This window comes from Moschus berezovskii, chromosome 7 (assembly GCF_049115385.1).
Source record: "Moschus berezovskii isolate FMDL1 chromosome 7, NW_MosBer_1.0, whole genome shotgun sequence".
In the NCBI taxonomy this organism is placed as follows: domain Eukaryota; kingdom Metazoa; phylum Chordata; class Mammalia; order Artiodactyla; family Moschidae; genus Moschus; species Moschus berezovskii.
Genome location: NC_142466.1, coordinates 38,187,562 through 38,206,460, shown reverse-complemented (window position 1 = coordinate 38,206,460; position 18,899 = coordinate 38,187,562).

Sequence of the window (18,899 nt, the reverse complement as noted above, 5' to 3'; positions counted from 1 at the left end):
AAATTTTAAAAAGAAATAATATCAATAATCATGCACTATAGAAAATGGGTAGTCTGACATTCCCATCTCAATAAACAGAAACAAGACTAAAGTTATATACACCTGATTGGTTACTGGGTTTCCCTATATTAAACAATATTCAGGCTATGTATACAAGATATTCAAAATGTATTAGCAAAAGAGAATGTATATAATAATAGCATTGTTCTAACTTTCAACCAGCATTACTCAGTTGGTTCTTGCAAATACATTTTGACTTATTAAAACATTATATATTCAAAGCTTTTCAGATAAATTATTTCATGATGTAAGATTTATTAATATTTTATATAAACATCAATGAAACTGAATTCTTAATATTTTTGGAGATTTATTGAGTACTCATTTCATAGACATGTATTAAGCACACACTATGGATTTGAGCAGAAGAAAGTCAAGAACATACATTAAGATGATATTTGACTTGGGTCTTAAGAATACCAGTGAATTTCCCAAACATGAGAGCGTGCGTTAGGTGCTTATTCGTGTCCGACTCTTTGCAACCCCATGGACTGCAGCCCCACCAGCCTCCTCTGTCCATGGAATTCTCCAGGCAAGAATACTGGAGTGGATAGCCATTCCCTTCTCCAGGGGATCTTCCCAACCCAGAGACTGAACCCAGATCTCCTGTACTGCAGGCAGATTCTTTACTGTCTGAGCCACCAGAGAAGCCAGATATTAAAGTAGAGAAAGTCATTCCATGTGGAAGTGACAGCATGAGCAAAGTCACAGGAATTTGAAAGAACATGGAACATTCAGAAATATAAAGCAGGTCAGTGTGGTTGGAGCATAGTTTTCAAGGAGGGGAGTAGAGAGATAAATTGGGAATAAAATCAGTCATATGTGCAATACTAAGAAATTTGGAATTCATTCTGTCCCAAAACATAAGCATTAAATCTAAGAAATCCTAACTCTTAAGAGAGAAATATACCCATTAGCTTGATAATTTTACCCTAAATGTGCTGCTTTATTTTTCTTTTACTCAAGGACTTATTTCTATTTATAGCTCTGTAAGATCTTAGGACTTAGCTTGATCAGGTGACCATTACTCCTCCTATAATATGCTGTATTATTTATTACAAATAATACTTTTTTGCTTTCTTGGAGATTTTCCATCGTTCTCAGTCCTCCAATCCACTTATAGAAAATAGTAAATGAAATTATTATGCACTCACTGGAAAGCGCATTACACACCACTTAAATCCACAGTTTTCTGGTGCATAAGCAGCCACTGCATGCCAATGCCACGAACTGAGCTGAGCTTTACAGTCTAAACAGAGTGAGTAAAAATGCCTGATTGAACCTTCCTATAAAATTGAGAATGAAAAGCTATTACTTTTGTGTTCCTCTGAAGTTATGTTCTGTCTTCTTTCCTATAAGCAGATCTCAGAGGTGGTGCTCACTTACATCTCCATATAATCTTTAAAAGTGGAAGCAAAGGAAAAGATCTGTCTAGTAAAACAACTGTTCCAAGGACTGGTCATGAGATAGCTGTTCTGAGCTCAGTCCACGAAGACCCAATAACACCATGTATTTTGTTCTTTGCCATTTCCTACTCAAAATTGTTGCACAAGCAACCAACCAATGGAAGATCAAATTGGGTGGAGAGAGATAATATGAACTTTAAAAAAGAAAAAAATATTTAAATATATTAACAGACCAAGAACAGAGCTTGAAATGAAAGAGATGACATTTAAAAGGAATAATGCAAAGTCTCGCACTTTGAAAGCATAATCAAAAAATTAAATGGGATTATAAGACAGAAACTAGCAGGAGATTTTAGTGAATTTCAAGGTCAGTATAAGGCAATAGTGCAATGTAGCCAATAGAGGTGCTATGTGATTGACAAAGAAGAAAGAGATACTATGGAAGTGCTATGGTGTTATGCTTCATTAGTACAAAAACAGAAATCTGTGGTGTTTGATCACATCTGGAATATTTATTTGACTTAAAGTCCATGATTTAAGAGGAACATTTTCAAACTGGAACATGTCCATTTAAGTGATACAATGATACAATCACTAGCCCAAGACAGACACTTGGAACTCACCTTTGAATTCTACCAATTAAAAGACACTTACTCCTTGGAAGGAAAGTTATGACCAACCTAGATAGCCTATTAAAAAGCAGAGATATTACTTTGCCAACAAAGGTCCATCTAGTCAAGGCTATGCTTTTTCCTATGGTCATGGATGGATGTGAGAGTTGGACTATGAAGAAAGCTGAGCGCTGAAGAATTGATGCTTTGGAACTGTGGTTATGGAGAAGACTCTTGTGAGTCCCTTGGATTGCAAGGAGATCCAACCAGTGCATCCTAAAGGAGATCAGTCTTGGGTATTCATTGGAAGGACTGATACTAAAGCTGAAACTCCAATACTTTGTCTACCTCATGCGAAGAGTTGACTCATTGGAAAAGACTCTGATGTTGGAGGGATTGGGGGCAGGAGGAGAAGGCGACGACAGAGGATGAGATGGCTGGATGGCATCACCAACTCAATGCACATGAGTTTGGGTGAACTCCGGGGGTTGGTGATGGACAGGGAGGCCTTGCATGCTGCAGTTCATGGGGTCGCAAAGAGTCGGACACAACTGAGCAACTGAACTGAACTGAACTCAACTGAATTCTACTGATCCTCACATTCATTGAATTCATAATGTTGTTAATACAGTCAGTATCTATTGACCACTATATCCTGGGCACTGAACCTATCATCTAAGACAAAGGCACTCAATTGGTGGGCAATTTACTCCCAGGAGACAGTTGAGGACTGGGGAACCACAGACACCTAGTGGGTATAGGACAGGGGTGCTACTAAACATCCAACAATGCACAAAACAAATCAAACTATCCAGCCAAAATAATATATATATCCAGCCCAAAATGTCAATAGTATTGAAGTAAAGAAAACTTGATCTAAGGCTACAAGTATAAACAAATTTCATAATGCTCATAGCCTAGTAGAGCTTGGGATCTAGTGAAAAGGAATGACAAAACCTATGCACGGTTTTAGGAATGCATTATTTTCTCACAACTAGGAAGTTTGAAAGACAGCCCAAGGTAAGTAAGATAGCACAATGATGCTTCAAGAGGACAGGCTCTTTATAATTTTTCTCCATCACCTTTAATGTGTAGGTTTTACCTTTTTACTTTTACTATCAGTACTGTAAAATGGCTACTACATCTTTGGACTTTATCCCACATAGAAATGTTTTTAATCTGGAAATGAATATCGTCCCAAATTCTGCCTATATCACATTAGAAGTTTATCACATGGAAGGAAAATATAGAAAATTGAGGGCGTTTTTGTTGTTGTTGTTGGTTATGGTTTATGCTTTGGTTGGTTATCATCCTGAATAATATTAGAAACCTAATTGTAAGGGATAGAGAGACAGAAACTGGAATTGTGGCAGCTGGGAGTATTGCCACAACAACAGACAAACAAGCAATCAAGATACCTAACAATTGTAGAAGAAGGAAAGAAACAGTGTGCTTTTATTTTTAAAAATCTGGTGGTTGGGTTGCATCTAATTTAGATGGGTGATTAAAGATCAGCTAAAGAATTAAGCTGAAACCTGGAGGATGAGAAAATTGCTGCAACAGTTAATTGAACAAGCTATGATAAAAGCTGAATCCTCATTAGCCATAGTAGCATGTTACAACATGCTACCTCTAAAATTTTTTAAAGGTAAGAAGTTTAGCCATGCTGTTTAGAAATAAGGAGGCAAAATCAGAAGAATCAACTTGAAGAGCTGAAAATTACTGTATCTAGGAAGTATGAGTTCGTATGTGGGAAAGACTGGAGCAAAGGGACTTTTATAGTCCTTCATGAAACTTGACTTTTTGAAAGAAAGTTTAAAAGAAAAGAGGGACTTCTATTTTGAAATATTGGTGAAGAATGACTGCCACTAAGCAGAAATTTATTCTTGTTTTCCCCTATGAAATAGGAAACTTTAGATTTTTAATTTGGGAAATAGTTTAAGAATGAACAATGAATAAAATCTGTCATGGCTTTCAAATGGAAACTTAGCAAAATGAGTAAGAGGTTATCAATCAATTATATTAAGCAAATTACACGTGGAAATATACTCTTGTATTTTTTATGTAGACTTCAAAACAGATCTTCTGACACGTGCTAAAATGTATTTCTGCAGTGTTCTTTCCTGCTAGTCTTCAGATTTGTCTTGCAGGCTTTCATTAAGGTGAAAGTGAAAGTCACTCAGTCATGTCTGACTCTTTGCAATTCCATGGACTGTCCATGGAATTCTCCAGGCCAGAAAACTGGAGTGGGTAGCCTATCCTTTCTCCAAGAGATATTCCCAACCCAGGAATCAAACCAGGGTCTCCCACACTGCAGGCAGATTCTTTACCAACTGAGCTATCAAGGAAGCTCATTGCATCTGCTAAAAACTGAACAGACTCTTACCACAAGGTGGCAGCTTTGAACACATTTCAAAATGTTGATTATGGACATCAAATGTTTCCAACTGAAATGAACAATTGAAGACATCTGCTCTTTCTCTTATGGTTTAAAAAAATAAATGTTCATGTGATCCTTGAAAGGCAGAAGAAATGCAATTTTTCATTTTGGTGGAAAAATGGCCTGTGAGATTAATAATCTCCACATGGCTGAAATTCCCAACTGAATTATAATGACAAAAAAATGTGTCTTCTTATTGACTAGAACTCTTGTATACATTATCCTCCTTCAACACGATCACTTATCATGAGCCCTTCTGGGCCACAAAATGAAGAGTGAGTGGCAGATCACCCAAATGGTTTCATATACAATAGATGATTATGCCAGCACTAAAGACACTGATAATTTGTGACAAGGGTGAAAGGGCTAGTCTGCTATGGGATTCAGCTCCACTCAGCCACTGAGACTACACATAATGAAAGTCATGGCTAACTGCAAATGTACACCTCAAAGCTGTCAAAGAAAAATGAGCCTACTAGAAAGCTAAAAAGAGTACCAACTCATTTACCTTACTTTGAAAAGAACTCAAGCTAGACAAAAATGAGCCTACTAGAAAGCTAAAAAGAGTACCAATTCATTTACCTTACTTTGAAAAGAACTCAAGCTAGACAATAGATACAAAAATACAATGAACTCCTGCATAGTCTCCTACATTTAACAACTGTCAATACTTTGTGCATTTTTGTCACTCTATTTTCATATTACCCATTTACATATTATGATTAATATTTTCTTGGACAAAGTTGAAAGTTAAGTAGCATGTACCATGACTGACATTTGTCCCTATTTCTGTGTGTCCCCTAAGAAGAATGGTATCCTCTTACATAACCACAATCCAATTGTCAATTTCAGGAAATTTAATATGGATTCAACACTATATTCCAATATATAGTCCATAGGAAATTGTTCCAAAAGAGTCTCTTAGAGTAATTTTTTTAAATAACCAATTTAATACCTAAAACAAGAAATACTATATTTTAGTATGATATAAGAATGTTAAATACATGAGGAAAACTTATTTAAATCAAGTTGAGTAAAACTAAGTAAACCCAAAGAGTAGGAAAAAAGTGGGGAACTGCTACTAAATTCCTTTTTAGAAAAGTACTCAACATCTGATTGAAATAGGTAAATTATATGTCCAACTCTGAACCCAGACAGCCCTAGGAAGGCCTTGTGTCTCTTCCATTTATTAGCAATATGTCATTGAGCAAGTTGCTTTCCTATGCTGCAGTTTTGTTATCTGTAATAGAAGGGCAGTTTCTTTTTTTTAATAAAAAATTTTAGAACATTAAAACCGACTTTATATGGTAAGTACATTTCCCAATGGCTGGAATGCAGTAGGTGCTTAATAAACTTTATCTTTCATTCCTAGCATCTTGAAGACTTAACTCTTTCCAACAACCTCCCTAAAACTAGTTCAGCAAAAAACAATTTCTGCTCCAAAGTTAAACTTCATGGTTCACGATGCCATGTTGTACACTGGTTTCCAACTGAACGCTCTCATCCCACTGCCATCAAGGGGCATGTCACAGCTAATTATCTGTCATCACGCCCTGTTGCATAGGCAGTACCCTGCCTGCTGCTGCTGGGACCTCGGTGCTGTCTGTTGATTCATTTGCATTGCCTCCTGAGTGTCTCCTCTCTGTACGGATCACACAGAATGAAGCCCAGGGGCCAACTAGCAGACCCATCTGAATTGTGGAACATATCTAAAGCCCCTCCTCATTACTTAGTGAGTAATGTGGAGGATGTTCGCTGGTTCACACACCCTGGCAATGTAAACGGTCATCTGCTGCCTCATCTGCTTTTCGGCGTCTGGGGTGCGGGACCAGATCGGCTGAGGAACTTTGCTAGCACTTACGCAAATAGCTATGGGAGTTCCTGGGTTTGGCAACATTTCCTTTCCGAAGCCTCATTTGTGGCTGCACCGTCTGCCTCTTTTGTGCTTCCACATTTTTGTGAGGAGACCTCAGACTCCATCTCTCCCATATTCATGTTGTATTTATGTAAATACATTTAATCCACCCTGTTAATGACTGTGATGTGTCTAAACCCTAAAAGAAAATATTTTTAAGATACAATCAGATTATATATAACTAGTTTTCCAAATTAAGGGAGAGTGTATTTTCCAATTTAGATTTAAAGTACATTAATAAAATGTTAATGCATGTATAGACATACAGCAATGAGTCCGAAACTGTTAGGCATGCACATATAATATCATAATTTCATACCAATACTGTATTCTTCCAAATACATTACATCATACATACTTTTAAAAAAACAAATTTGATTCAAATTTTTAAAATTATTTTCAACCAACTTCATAGTGCGACTATGGAATCAGCAACAGCACATTAATAAATGACAAAGATACAATTTAATCTTGATACAAATTCTTATTCCATTAATGAAGTTTCTCAACTTTTCTTCTTTTTCCATGTTGTGCTATAATTTTTAAAAATTTTTATAAATTTTATAACTTAGGAGATACTCCTATAGAAACTAAATTCAAAGTTTGCTTAAAAAAGAAGGAAAAAATAAAGATTTAGAAATAAGCCACCACTGTAGAGGAGCTTGATCCATAATATAAGCAACTGGGGAAAGCTCTGCAAATATGATACTTAAAACTGATTTCCTCTAGGTGGCAGTATAGTCCCAGAACTTAAACCTTAACTGTAATGTAAAACTAAGAGCACCAAAAAATAATTTCTTATTACCAGTCCATGCTATTTATACATTTGAAAGATTTTTTCTTTTGAAAACTAAGCTAAATTTACAACTGTGAATGTTCATCTGCAGATGACACAGTGGATTTTGTACTAGAAAGAATAAAATGTGGCTATATTTCAGCAAACATACATTGTTTTCCATATCTTTTTTGGCACTGTAAGATCTTAACATTTATTTTTGGATACTTTCTTATTTATATAGACATTAACACGGTTATAAAAACTCAATAAACTTTATCTTAGATAATTACTGATATCCTTCACAATAATTGGACTCAATTCAGTAATGCCCACTGGCACAGAGTCTTGAATTATATCTTATCACCAACTGTGTAGATTTGTTTAGTTAGACAAACAGAATTTTAAAAGCAACACAACAACATACAAAGATTCTAATGAGTATGTAGTTGATGTGTGTCCCAAAATGTACTGTATTGAAACACTAGAATTCCCAGTTCCTCAGCCATAAAAAAAATTCTCTCTTCTCTGCAAATTAAGCTTTCCCAGTCATCGATATACCATCCTGATGCTTCCCAGTGAGCAGACTCAGAATAACAGTGACACATCTTCACCCACAGATTTAGAGCTTTCCAGAAATTCACTACACCTTACCTTTTAATTTTTCTCCAAACTTTATTTTAAAAACATCAAATCTTCAAAAAACTGAAAAAGCAAAACAATGAAACACTTCATTCATTTCACTAGTTACTAACATTTTATGACATGTTTTACCTCTCTAAACAAGCACTTTGGCATTTAATTTTAAATAGAACATATTTCTGAGGAATAGAAAATTCTTGTTAATCAAAAACTTTGGTGAATGTAAATAAGCCTGACAGTTATTAACGATGTCTTCAGTCTAATTATTATACTATATGACACATAAAGGGTTCCTGAATGTATGAGTGTGTCTAGTTGCCTACTAGGATGATTTGTAGTCCCCAGAAAGGTCTGGAAACCGGAATCAGACAGATAAACATACAGTGCAATCACGAAATACTAAGAGGATCTTTGCAGTCCCTTCCAGAGCTCACACTACAGAGCAAGCACAACCTCTGTCTCCTCTGAACATTCAGATCACCTCACAATTTACACCATTAACATCACTATGTAAACTGAGGAGGGAGAAATTACAGAGAGGACTAGATGGCCTGGGTTACCAATCTATACGGGTCTGGAAGACATCACTGGAAAATTCAGAAAAGATAATTTTAATGACCTCACAGCCAACTCCTGGCAAAATGTAGAGGGGTCTCTTTCTGATCAAATGAGATGAGAAATTTTTTTTAAATGAAACTAAACCCTATGATAGAAGTAAAGCTGTTTATTAAATAAATGAATACACTGTATATTTTTTTCATTAACAGTCTGAATGGCTGACAAATGATTAGCCTGTTCAGTTCAGTTCAGTCACTCAGTCGTGTCCGACTCTTTGCGACCCCATGAATCACAGCACGCCAGGCCTCCCTGTCCATCACCAGCTCCCGGAGTTCACCCAAACTCAAGTCCATCAAGTCAGTGATGCCATCCAGCCATCTCATTCTCTGTCGTCCCCTTCTCTTCCTGCCCCCAATCCCTCCCAGCATCAGAGTCTTTTCCAGTGAGTCAACTCTTCGCATGAGGTGGCCAAAGTATTGGAGTTTCAGCTTTAGCATCAGTCCTTCCAATGAACACCCAGGACTGATCTTTAGAATGGACTGGTTGGATCTCCTTGCAGTACAAGGGACTCTCAAGAGTCTTCTCCAGCACCACAGTTCAAAAGCATCAATTCTTCGGCAATCAGCTTTCTTCACAGTCCAGCTCTCACATCCATACATGACAACTGGAAAAACCATAGCCTTGACTAGATGGACCTTTGCTGGCAAAGTAATGTCTCTGCTTTTTAATATGCTGTCTAGGTTGGTCATAACTTTCCTTCCAAGGAGTAAGCATCTTTTAATTTCATGGCTTCAATCAGCATCTGCTGATTTTCAGCCCAAAAATATAAAGTCTGGCACTGTTTCCACTGTTTCTCCATCTATTTCCCATGAAGTGATGGGACCAGATTAGCCTGTGCTGGGCCCTAAATCTCAGTCCTACTCAATTTGCTTCCATAGCTCTGTGGCCAACTCTATTGACCATGTCTCTTTCACAGTTAAGGTGAAAGTTCATGTATCAAAATTCCCCAGAAAATAAGATTGAAACTATGCTCATTTTTTTTGGAAGGCTTTATTTTGCACTTTGTCAAAACATATAAAGAAAAATGTCTCTGTCTGCCTAGACAAAAATTTTTGGTTTTTGCTTCTTTTTAATAGCTCAGGAGATCTCTACATTAATTATTTTATGAGTTTAAAATTCTGTTTTAGTTTCCTACTTTTCTCTTAACAAATCACTACTACAAAATTGATGAATTTAAAACAACACAAATTTACTCTCCCACTTTGGGGAAGACAGATATCCAAAAGCAGTTGCACTGGACAGAAACTGATATGTAGGCAGGACCATGCTCCCTTAGGAAGTTTTACAGGAGAATCCCTTTTCTTGTCTTCTCCAGTTTCGAGAGTTTTCTTCCCTGCTTCCCTTGGCTCTTGGTCCCTTCCTCCATTTCTGTAGCCAAAAGCATATACGTTCTTGCTCTGATTTTGCTCTGCCACCTGGCCCTCTTCTCCTCTGTCAATCTCCCTCTGCCTTTCTCTTAGGATATTTCTGACCATATTCAGAGTCCTCTCAGATAATCCAGGATAACCTTTTCCCATGTCAGGATCCCTAACTTAATCACAACTGCAAAATCCACTTATCATAAGAGGTAACATTCATAGGTTCCAGCTATTAGGATCTGGCTACCATGGGAGGCTCTGCTTCATCCTACCACAAATACTTCCTTTGTACCCCCATTTTGGGAAATTGGCTCACTTATTACCAACAGAGAAAAATGAAGCCAGCTCTAAATTTTTCATTTTTCTTCATTAAACTGCCATGAAAAGCTTATACTTAGTCTCTTTTCTGGCAATAAGAAAAGATGCTGAATCAAGAAGGTAAAAATTACAAGATTCTGCTCTGTCCTCATAAATCTTCCACAGAGATGTCCCTCATGCTCCAGTGGCTAAAACTCCAGGCTCCCAATGCAGGGGACCCAGGTTTGCTCCCTGGTCAGGGAACTAGATCCCACATGCCACAGCTAAGACCCAGCATGACCAAATAGATAATATTTTTAAAAAAATAAACTTTCATGGAATTAAGATGGCTTTATTTGTCACAGCTTTCACAAGAAAAGTAACCCACTTGCCCTTATTAAAATACCTTTCAGAATTAAGGAGGGTCCCGGGGGGCATCCACAGTCCACCGCTCTTTGCAAAGTGCAAACTCTCTTTAGGTGATCTCAACCATTCTTTATGCTACTAATTCCCAAAATGTCTATATTTCACCCTAGCCACTTCTGTGAGCTTCAGTTCCATGTAATTAGCTGCAGGTTAAACAAATCCATTTGACTGACTCTCAAAGAACTTCAAATTCTATATATCCAAAATGGAACTATTTCTTTTCTCTACATTAAAATGCCTCATCTTCCCTTACCCTGTGACTCAGTTAAAATTGCCACCATCTATGAGAAGTTCAGGCAGAAATCTGGGAGTCATTTTGGGTTCTTCCTTTCTCTTTCATCCTCCAGTCAGCTACCCCATCTTTATAATTCATCCACACCATTTCTGCTATTTCATCCTCCAATTCTCCTCTCTTTCTCTGATCCTTTTAACACTGACTAAGTAAGAAAAGTCAGAGAAATTTTGACTTTGTGACACTTTCACTATATTAACAAGGGGGAAAAGCCAAATCAGTTATAAAACGTAGAGTATATATTGAACACTTAATTTGAATACTGTTCTCAAAAGGGAACTTCCCTGGTGATGTAGTGGCCAAGACTCTGTGCTCCCAGTATGGGGGGTGCCAGGTTAAATCCCTGTTCAGGGAACTAGATCCCACATGAAGCCAACCAAAAATCCCACAGGCCACAATGAAGATCAAAGATCCCACATGCCACAACTAAGACTCAGCAGAATCAAATAAATATCTTTAAAAATGCATGTGAAACTGTGATTCATGAGACAATTACAGGTCTTACAAAAATTCAGACTATATTACAAGAAATATAGCTAATATTGGAACATAAATTTAAAATCATTTGATACTGTATTCTTACAAACCTGTCAGTGTTTATCTGAGTCTGAATGTATAATCTCATGTGGAGATGATATTAAAAAAACCTATGCCTGAAGTCCTTGGTGAATGTGAGTACAATAGCACCTGGCCTTTCTGTAATTTCCCTCTGCACTGCCTCTGAATCATCAGTGGTGAGGTTGGCGATAGAAGGGCCCCTGGGCTGAACAGCTGATGTTCGGCAAATGAAGTAAAATTGAAGCTTTGTTCTTACCCAGACACTCCAAAGACAAAGCTAGTGGAGAAGCTGAGCTTTGCTGTAGCAAAGAGATAAGAGGACCACTCCTGAGGTCAAATAAAACTTCACTGTCTAGTCATTTTGTTAATTTCTATAACTAAACTTTAAAAAATCAATTTTATTTGGGGCATAATTTATATGTAATAAATAGACACAGTCTAACGTTAAAAACAAAACAACAACAAAAAACTTCCCTGTCTGCATATGCTCAAAAGGTTCCTTGAAGGTCAAAAGGGAAGGGGTGCCACCCCATAATAACTGTGGACATACCACCACAGGCCTCTGCAGTGAGATCCACCCTAACAAAAAGTTGTGCACACATGTTGGGGAGGATCCTAGGGCAGGTGAGATGTGAAAAAAGAAACAGGATAATTGGTAAATAAAGATTGTCCTATATAAGTGATTTAAATCATCTCTTTCCTCTGCTTCTTCTCGTTAGTAATAGAGGACACTCACACCCCTTCTCTCCACATGTGTGTTTCTGCCCAGCTTCAGTCTTAAATAAACAAACTGTTTCTCTGTATGCTTTCCCACTTACTGTGCTATGTCTCATAATAAACTTTGTGCTTGTTTTTATAGTTTTTGCCTCTTTGAAGCATTTCTTGATTTCAAAAGGAGGCAAGAGCCCAGGACCACTTTGCTTCTAGCCTCGAGCACTTGGCGGTCTAGTGGCTAGAATTCCCGGGTTTCCATCCAGGCTGCTGCTGCTGCTGCTAAGTCGCTTCAGTTGTGTCCGAGTCTGTGTGACCCTAAGGACAGCAGCCCTCCAGGCTCCTCCGTCCACAGCATTTGCAAGGCAAGAATACTGGAGTGGGTTGCCATTTCCTTCTCTTCCGTCCAGGTTCAGTTCAGTTCAGTCGCTCAGTCGTGTCCGACTCTTTGAAACCCCATGAATCACAGCACGCCAGGCCTCCCTGTCCATCACCAACTCCCAGAGTTCACTCAAACTCATGTCCATCGAGTCGGTGATGCCATCCAACCATCTCATTCTCTGTCGTCCCCGTCTCCTCCCACCCCCAATCCCTCCCAGCATCAGAGTCTTTTCCAGTGAGTCAACTCGTCGCATGAGGTGGCCAAAGTATTGGAGTTTCATCTTTAGCATCAGTCCTTCCAGTGAACACCCAGGATCGATCTCCTTTAGAATGGACTGGTTGTATCTCCTTGTAGTCCAAGGGACTCTCAAGAGTCTTCTCCAACACCACAGTTCAAAAGCATCAATTCTTTGGCAATCAGCTTTCTTCACAGTCCAACTCTCACATCCACACATGACCACAGGAAAAACCATAGCCTTGACTAGACAGGCCTTTGTTGGCAAAATAATGTCTCTGCTTTTTAATATACTATCAAGGTTGGTCATAACTTTCCTTCCAAGGAGTAAGCGTCTTTTAATTTCAGGGCTGCAATCAGCATCCACAGTGATTTTGGAGCCCAAAAAGATAAAGTCTGCCACTGTTTCCACTGTTTCCCCATCTATTTCCCATGAAGTGATGGGACCAGATGCCATGATCTTTGTTTTCTGAATGTTGAGCTTCAAGCCAACCTTTTCACTCTCTTCTTTCACTTTCATCAAGAGGCTTTTTAGTTCCTCTTCACTTTCTGCCATAAGGGTGGTGTCATCTGCATATCTGAGGTTACTGATATTCCTCCTGGCAATCTTGATTACAGCTTGTGCTTCTTCCAGCCCAGCATTCCTCATGATGTACTCTGCATATAAGTTAAATAAACAGGATGACAATATACAGCCTCAACATACTCCTTTTCCTATTTGGAACCAGTCCGTTGTTCCATGTCCTGTTCTAACGGTTGCTTCCTGACCTGCATACAGGTTTCTCAAGAGGCAGGTCAGGTGGTCTGGTATTCCCATCTCTTTCAGAATGTTCCACAGTTTATTGTGATCCACACAGTCAAAGTTACTCAGGTTCAATTCCTGGGCAAGGAGCTAAGATCTCTCTTCAGAACTGCTCACTGCTATCTCTCTGAGATCAATGGGACCCAAAGTTTGATCAACCAAAGCCTCTTTCCTCCTCACAAACTTATCCTTTTCTTGACCAAGAGACTGATGCATTAAACCTTAACCATCTCCCCACCTCACAAAGAACAATCAGGAACTTGCCCTCTTCTAAGCATAGTATCCTCAGCCAGGCTTCTGGGACCAGTCTGGGATTGCTTTGCAGACTCATCTTCTGCCTCTGCTGCTTTCCCAAAGTTTAAGTTCTAGGATTACAAACTACTTGCTTTTCTGAAAAACCGATGCTTTTTCTTACTTCGGTGCTCTGGTCCATCATCTCTGCCACTGACTACTTCTCAGGCAAGAACCCTTCAGGCCAGGTACCTTCCCAGAGCAGCACCTCCTCTAGGTTCCCCTCTCCAACACAATTTCCCCAAGGCATAGCGTTGGCAATTTCAATGTCAGCAGCCTCACAATATTGCATGTTCATTGAGGGCAGAAATCATGTCTGACTTATTTTTGTGACCAGATACCCTGCAGGTTACCTAGTGCAATATAAAAACATGTAGACTCTCAAAATGAACAAAACTGAGTCCAGTGAACTTGAAGGACAGGTTTTCACATCTGCTAAACTCCACCAGGTGGCACTATTTCATTTTCAGTAGAGATCCAATCACAAAACTAGAAAGAAGTACAGTGCATTTGTATCCCATGCACATATATGTGTGCGTGTGGAACTCTTTTCACACTACTCATTTATACTAATGCAACATATGGACAGTCAGTTTTGGTACCTTTTTGATCTTTTCAAAAGCAAAGTTGAAAAAAATATTAAATTACCAGGCAGTTATTAGAGTCAATCTTCCTAAACAAAAAGGGCCCTGGTCTCCTTTTCATTTATGGTGTTATTACTCAAAGGTTTTGAAGAGTAGACATGGCAGTGAATTTCTACTCTTGAGATCATTCAAATCATTCCCAACTAGAGAGACATGAAGATAGAAAGATTGGAGAGGTGCTGGTTACAAGCAAAGAGCCCTTGCTTTGTAGGAATTTAAGGATTCATAATTTTAAGTATAAAAACTGGATAATGATGCTTACCTTTAAATTCTGATGTTAAAAACCTACACATTATGTAACCGATGATAAAGTACCTGGCACAGTAAAGAAACCGAAGATGTGGATGATGGTTATCATCAGAGAAATTAGATGGATCAAGAAGCAAATTTCATCTGCTCTCAAAGTTCATTAAAAGATAAAGTGAGGCACACTAAAAAGTTAAAGAGTTTGTTATTTAAAAAAAAAAAGCAGGAATCAGGGCAAGCCAAATCACCAAACAGGAAGGAGTTAGGAGCACTCTTCAGAGAAGAGCTAGGAGGAAGACTTTTAGAGAGAAAGGGAAGGGGAGGAAAGCAAGGAAATTGGTTGATTGGCTATAACTTAAAGCCTAGTTGGTGCTGTGGTAAAGAATCTGCCTGCAACACAGGAGATGCAAAGATGCAGGTTTGATCTCTGCTTCGAGAAGATCCCCTGGAGTAGAAAATGGTACCCAACTCCAGTATTCTTGCTGGAAAAATTCCATGGACAGAGGATCCTTGTGGGCTACAGTCCATGGGCTCACAAAGAGTCAGACACAACCAAGTACTGGCTTTTCATTTTCATGATTAAAGCCAAGTTGGCTGTTCGTGATTGTCTGCCCTCAGCTTTTTAATTTTGTAACCTTGAAGCATTTACAAGCTGAGATTTTTGCTTTGCTTAGGTAGACTGTCATGGCATTACAGCCACCTTTGTCTAAAGGCCTCCTGGTTTGATTAGTTTAGCAAATTTAAAGAATTCAAACTGCTTTTGGTTTCAACAGACTGCCTGGGTTAGAATCTGTTTCACCTGCTGCTTTGATGTCTAACACGTCACACAAGCCTTTTTTTCTCAGTTGTAAAATGAACCTTGTAGCAATCTCTGCCACATGTGACTGCTAGGGGGACTGACTTAAAAATTAGTCATTAAAAAGAAATAGTCATTAGTCTAATTGTAATGGTGAAGCAAGAGTGAGTCTAGGATGTAGCCAATTATTTGCCCAAACCTCTATCCATTAATCTCATACTATGATCTAAATCTGAAATTTCAGTTTAGAATGCTGATCCCACCAGTGGTTTTGAATTCAGATAATTATGTTTAACCCTTTCAATGGGGCTGAAAAATTGAACTTAATGTATGTTTTGTGCCCTTTATCTCCAGTAAGATGGTGTTCTTTCCCTTTAAGGAAGCAAAGCCTCATCTGCCTCATCTCTATATCTCCTGGGCAATTGCAACCATACAGATACTACTTTAATTCCTATCCCAGCTCTTCCTTAGTTGAATGGAAAAAACTTTGAGTTACGATGTCATTGCCAGTGATAGTATGCTGTTTGGGAGTTCTGCCCTTCCTAATTATGGATGAGACACTTCTTTCTTAAATAAGAAATAGAAGAAACCTGGTGTCTTTTTAAACGAAAACTTAACCACCAAGAAAATAATTGTTTTTTAAGTCTTACTTATTAGTCACCAATGTCCACTTGGGTGTTTGATTACTAAGTATGCAGACTGCATACCACTTCCAGAAGTGGAATAGAGATCATGGGAAGTGAATATCTGAGCAATGAATATCTCCTTCAATAATTAGTGTTTAAAATATTTAAATTAATTAGAATTTAATTCCTAAAATTCACAGTTACAGATGCATTCTTTGGGCTTAAGACCTTTGGCCCCAGATAAAAGATATATAAGGGCTTGCCTGATGTCTCAGCAGTAAAGAATATGCCTGCAATGCAGGAGACCTGTGTTTGATCCCTGGGTCCAGAAGATGCCCTGGAGAAGGAAAAGGCAATCCACTCCAGTATTCTTGCTGGGGAGATCCACAGACAGAGGAGCCTGGCAGGCTACAGTCCATGGGGTCACAAAGAATCTGACAGGACTTAGAGATTAAACAACAACAAACATACATAAGGGCAAGTACACTTGATGTAATATCAGTTATTTGTATATAAATATGAGTAATCTTATCAGATACTTTCCCCGGTAAGGTTTTGAAAGGGTAAAATGGAGGAAGCATAAAATCTCCAAAAGCTGGAAAGCAAAGGGGAGGCTGTTTTGAGTACATTAGTTACTTGATTTTAAATACTCTCAACCATGCCCCAAAGTTCATGTTTTTAAGAGGGTTAATTACATTTTATAGGTAAAATGAAGCTCAGATAGGCCATATAAAATAAAATGACAGAGCTTACACAGGCAGAAACCTTGGAGATATTGCAGGCTCTGTTCCACACCATAGCAATAAAGCAAGCCACATGAATTTTTTGGTTTCCTAGTGCATATAAAAGTTAAGTTTATACTGTACTGTAATCTATTAGGTGTGCAATAATAGCATTGTGCCTTTTAAAAAAACAACAATGCACCTACAGTAATTTTAAAATATTTCATTGCTAAAAAAGGCTAATCATCACCTGAGCTTTCAGCGAGTCATCATCTTTTTGATGATAGAGGTTGATGCCTCATTGCTTTTGACTGACCAAGGTGGTGGTGGCAGAAGACTGGGGTGGCTGTGGAAATTTCTTAAAATAAGACAACAATGAAGTTTTGCATTTGCTGCATTGATTGACTCTTCCTTTCACAAATAATTTCTCTGTAGCATGCAATGCTGTTTGTCAGGATTTTCCCATAATAAAACTTCTTTTTTTGTTTTGGCTGAACCAATCAGCATTCAGGATGGAACCCATCCCCCTGCAACGGAAGCACAGAATCTTAACCACTGAACTACCAAGGAAGTTCCCAAACTTCTCTCAAAACTGGAATCAATCCGCTCAAATCCTGATGCTATTTTATTAACTAAGCTTATGTAATATTCTAAATCCTTTGTTGTAATTTGAATAATCTTCAATCTTTGCAGAGAGATTCATTCTCAAGAAACCATTTTTTTTGGTTCATCCATAAAAAACAACTGTGTATCCACTTAAGTTTTTATCATGAGATTGCAGCAATTCAGACACATCTTCAGGCTTCATTTATAATTATAGTTCTTTGGCTATTTCTACCACATCTGCAGTTACTTCCTCCACTGAATCTTGAATGTCTCAAAGCCACCCATGAGGGTTGGAATCAACTTATAATAAACTCTTGTTACATTGATATATTGACCTCTTCCCATAAATTATTAATGTTCTTAATGGCATCTAGAATGGTGAATATTTTTCAGAAGATTTTCAGTTTACTTTGTCCAGATTCATCAGAACAATTATGGTTTATGACAGCTATAGCCTTACAAAATATATTTCTTAAATAATAAGACTTCAAAATTGAAATTACTCCTGAATCCATGGGCTGAGAATGAGTGTTATGTTATTAGGCATAAAAATAATATTAATCTCCTAATATATCTTCATTAGAGCTCTTGAGTGACCAGGTACATTGTCAGTAAGCAAGAATATCTTTAAAGGAATCTCTTTTTCCCTGAGCAGTAAATTTTAATAGTGGGCATAAAATATTCATTAAGCCATATTGTCAACAGATGCACTGTCATTCAGGCTTTGTTGTTCATTTATAGGGAACAGGCAGAGTAGATATAGGCAAATTCTTAAGGGCCCTAGGATTTTCAGAATGGTAAATCAACATTGGCTTCAACTTCAAGTCACCAATTATATTAGACCATAGCAAGAGAATCAGCCTGTCCTTGGAAGCATTGAAGCCAGGAACAGACTTGTCCTCTCTCGCTATAAAAGTCCTAGATAGCATCTTCTCATATATGGCTATTTCTTCAACATGGAAAATCTATTTTCTAAAGTAGCCACCTTCTTTAATGATCTTAGCTACATCTTCTGGATAACCTGCTGCAGCTTTTATATCAGCATTTACTGCTTTATTCACCTTGTACCTTTATATTATGGAAGCTCTTTGACTTTTTTCTTTAAACCTTGTGAACCAACTGCTGCTAGCTTTAAACGGTTCTTGTACAGCTTCCTCACCTCTTCTGGCATTTGTAGAATTGAAAAGAGTTAGATCCTGACTCTGAATTAGGTTTTGGCTTAAGGGAACATTATGGCTGGTTTGATCTCCTATCCAGATCACTCAAACTTTCTCCGTAAGAGCAACAAGGGTATCTCACTATCTTATCATTTATGTATTCACGGAGAAGCACTTTTAATTTTCTTCAAGATGATCCCTTTGCATTTCTTTTACTGGCACAAGAGACATAGCTTTTAATCTGTCTCAACTTTCAACATGGCTTTCTCACTAAGCTTAGTCAT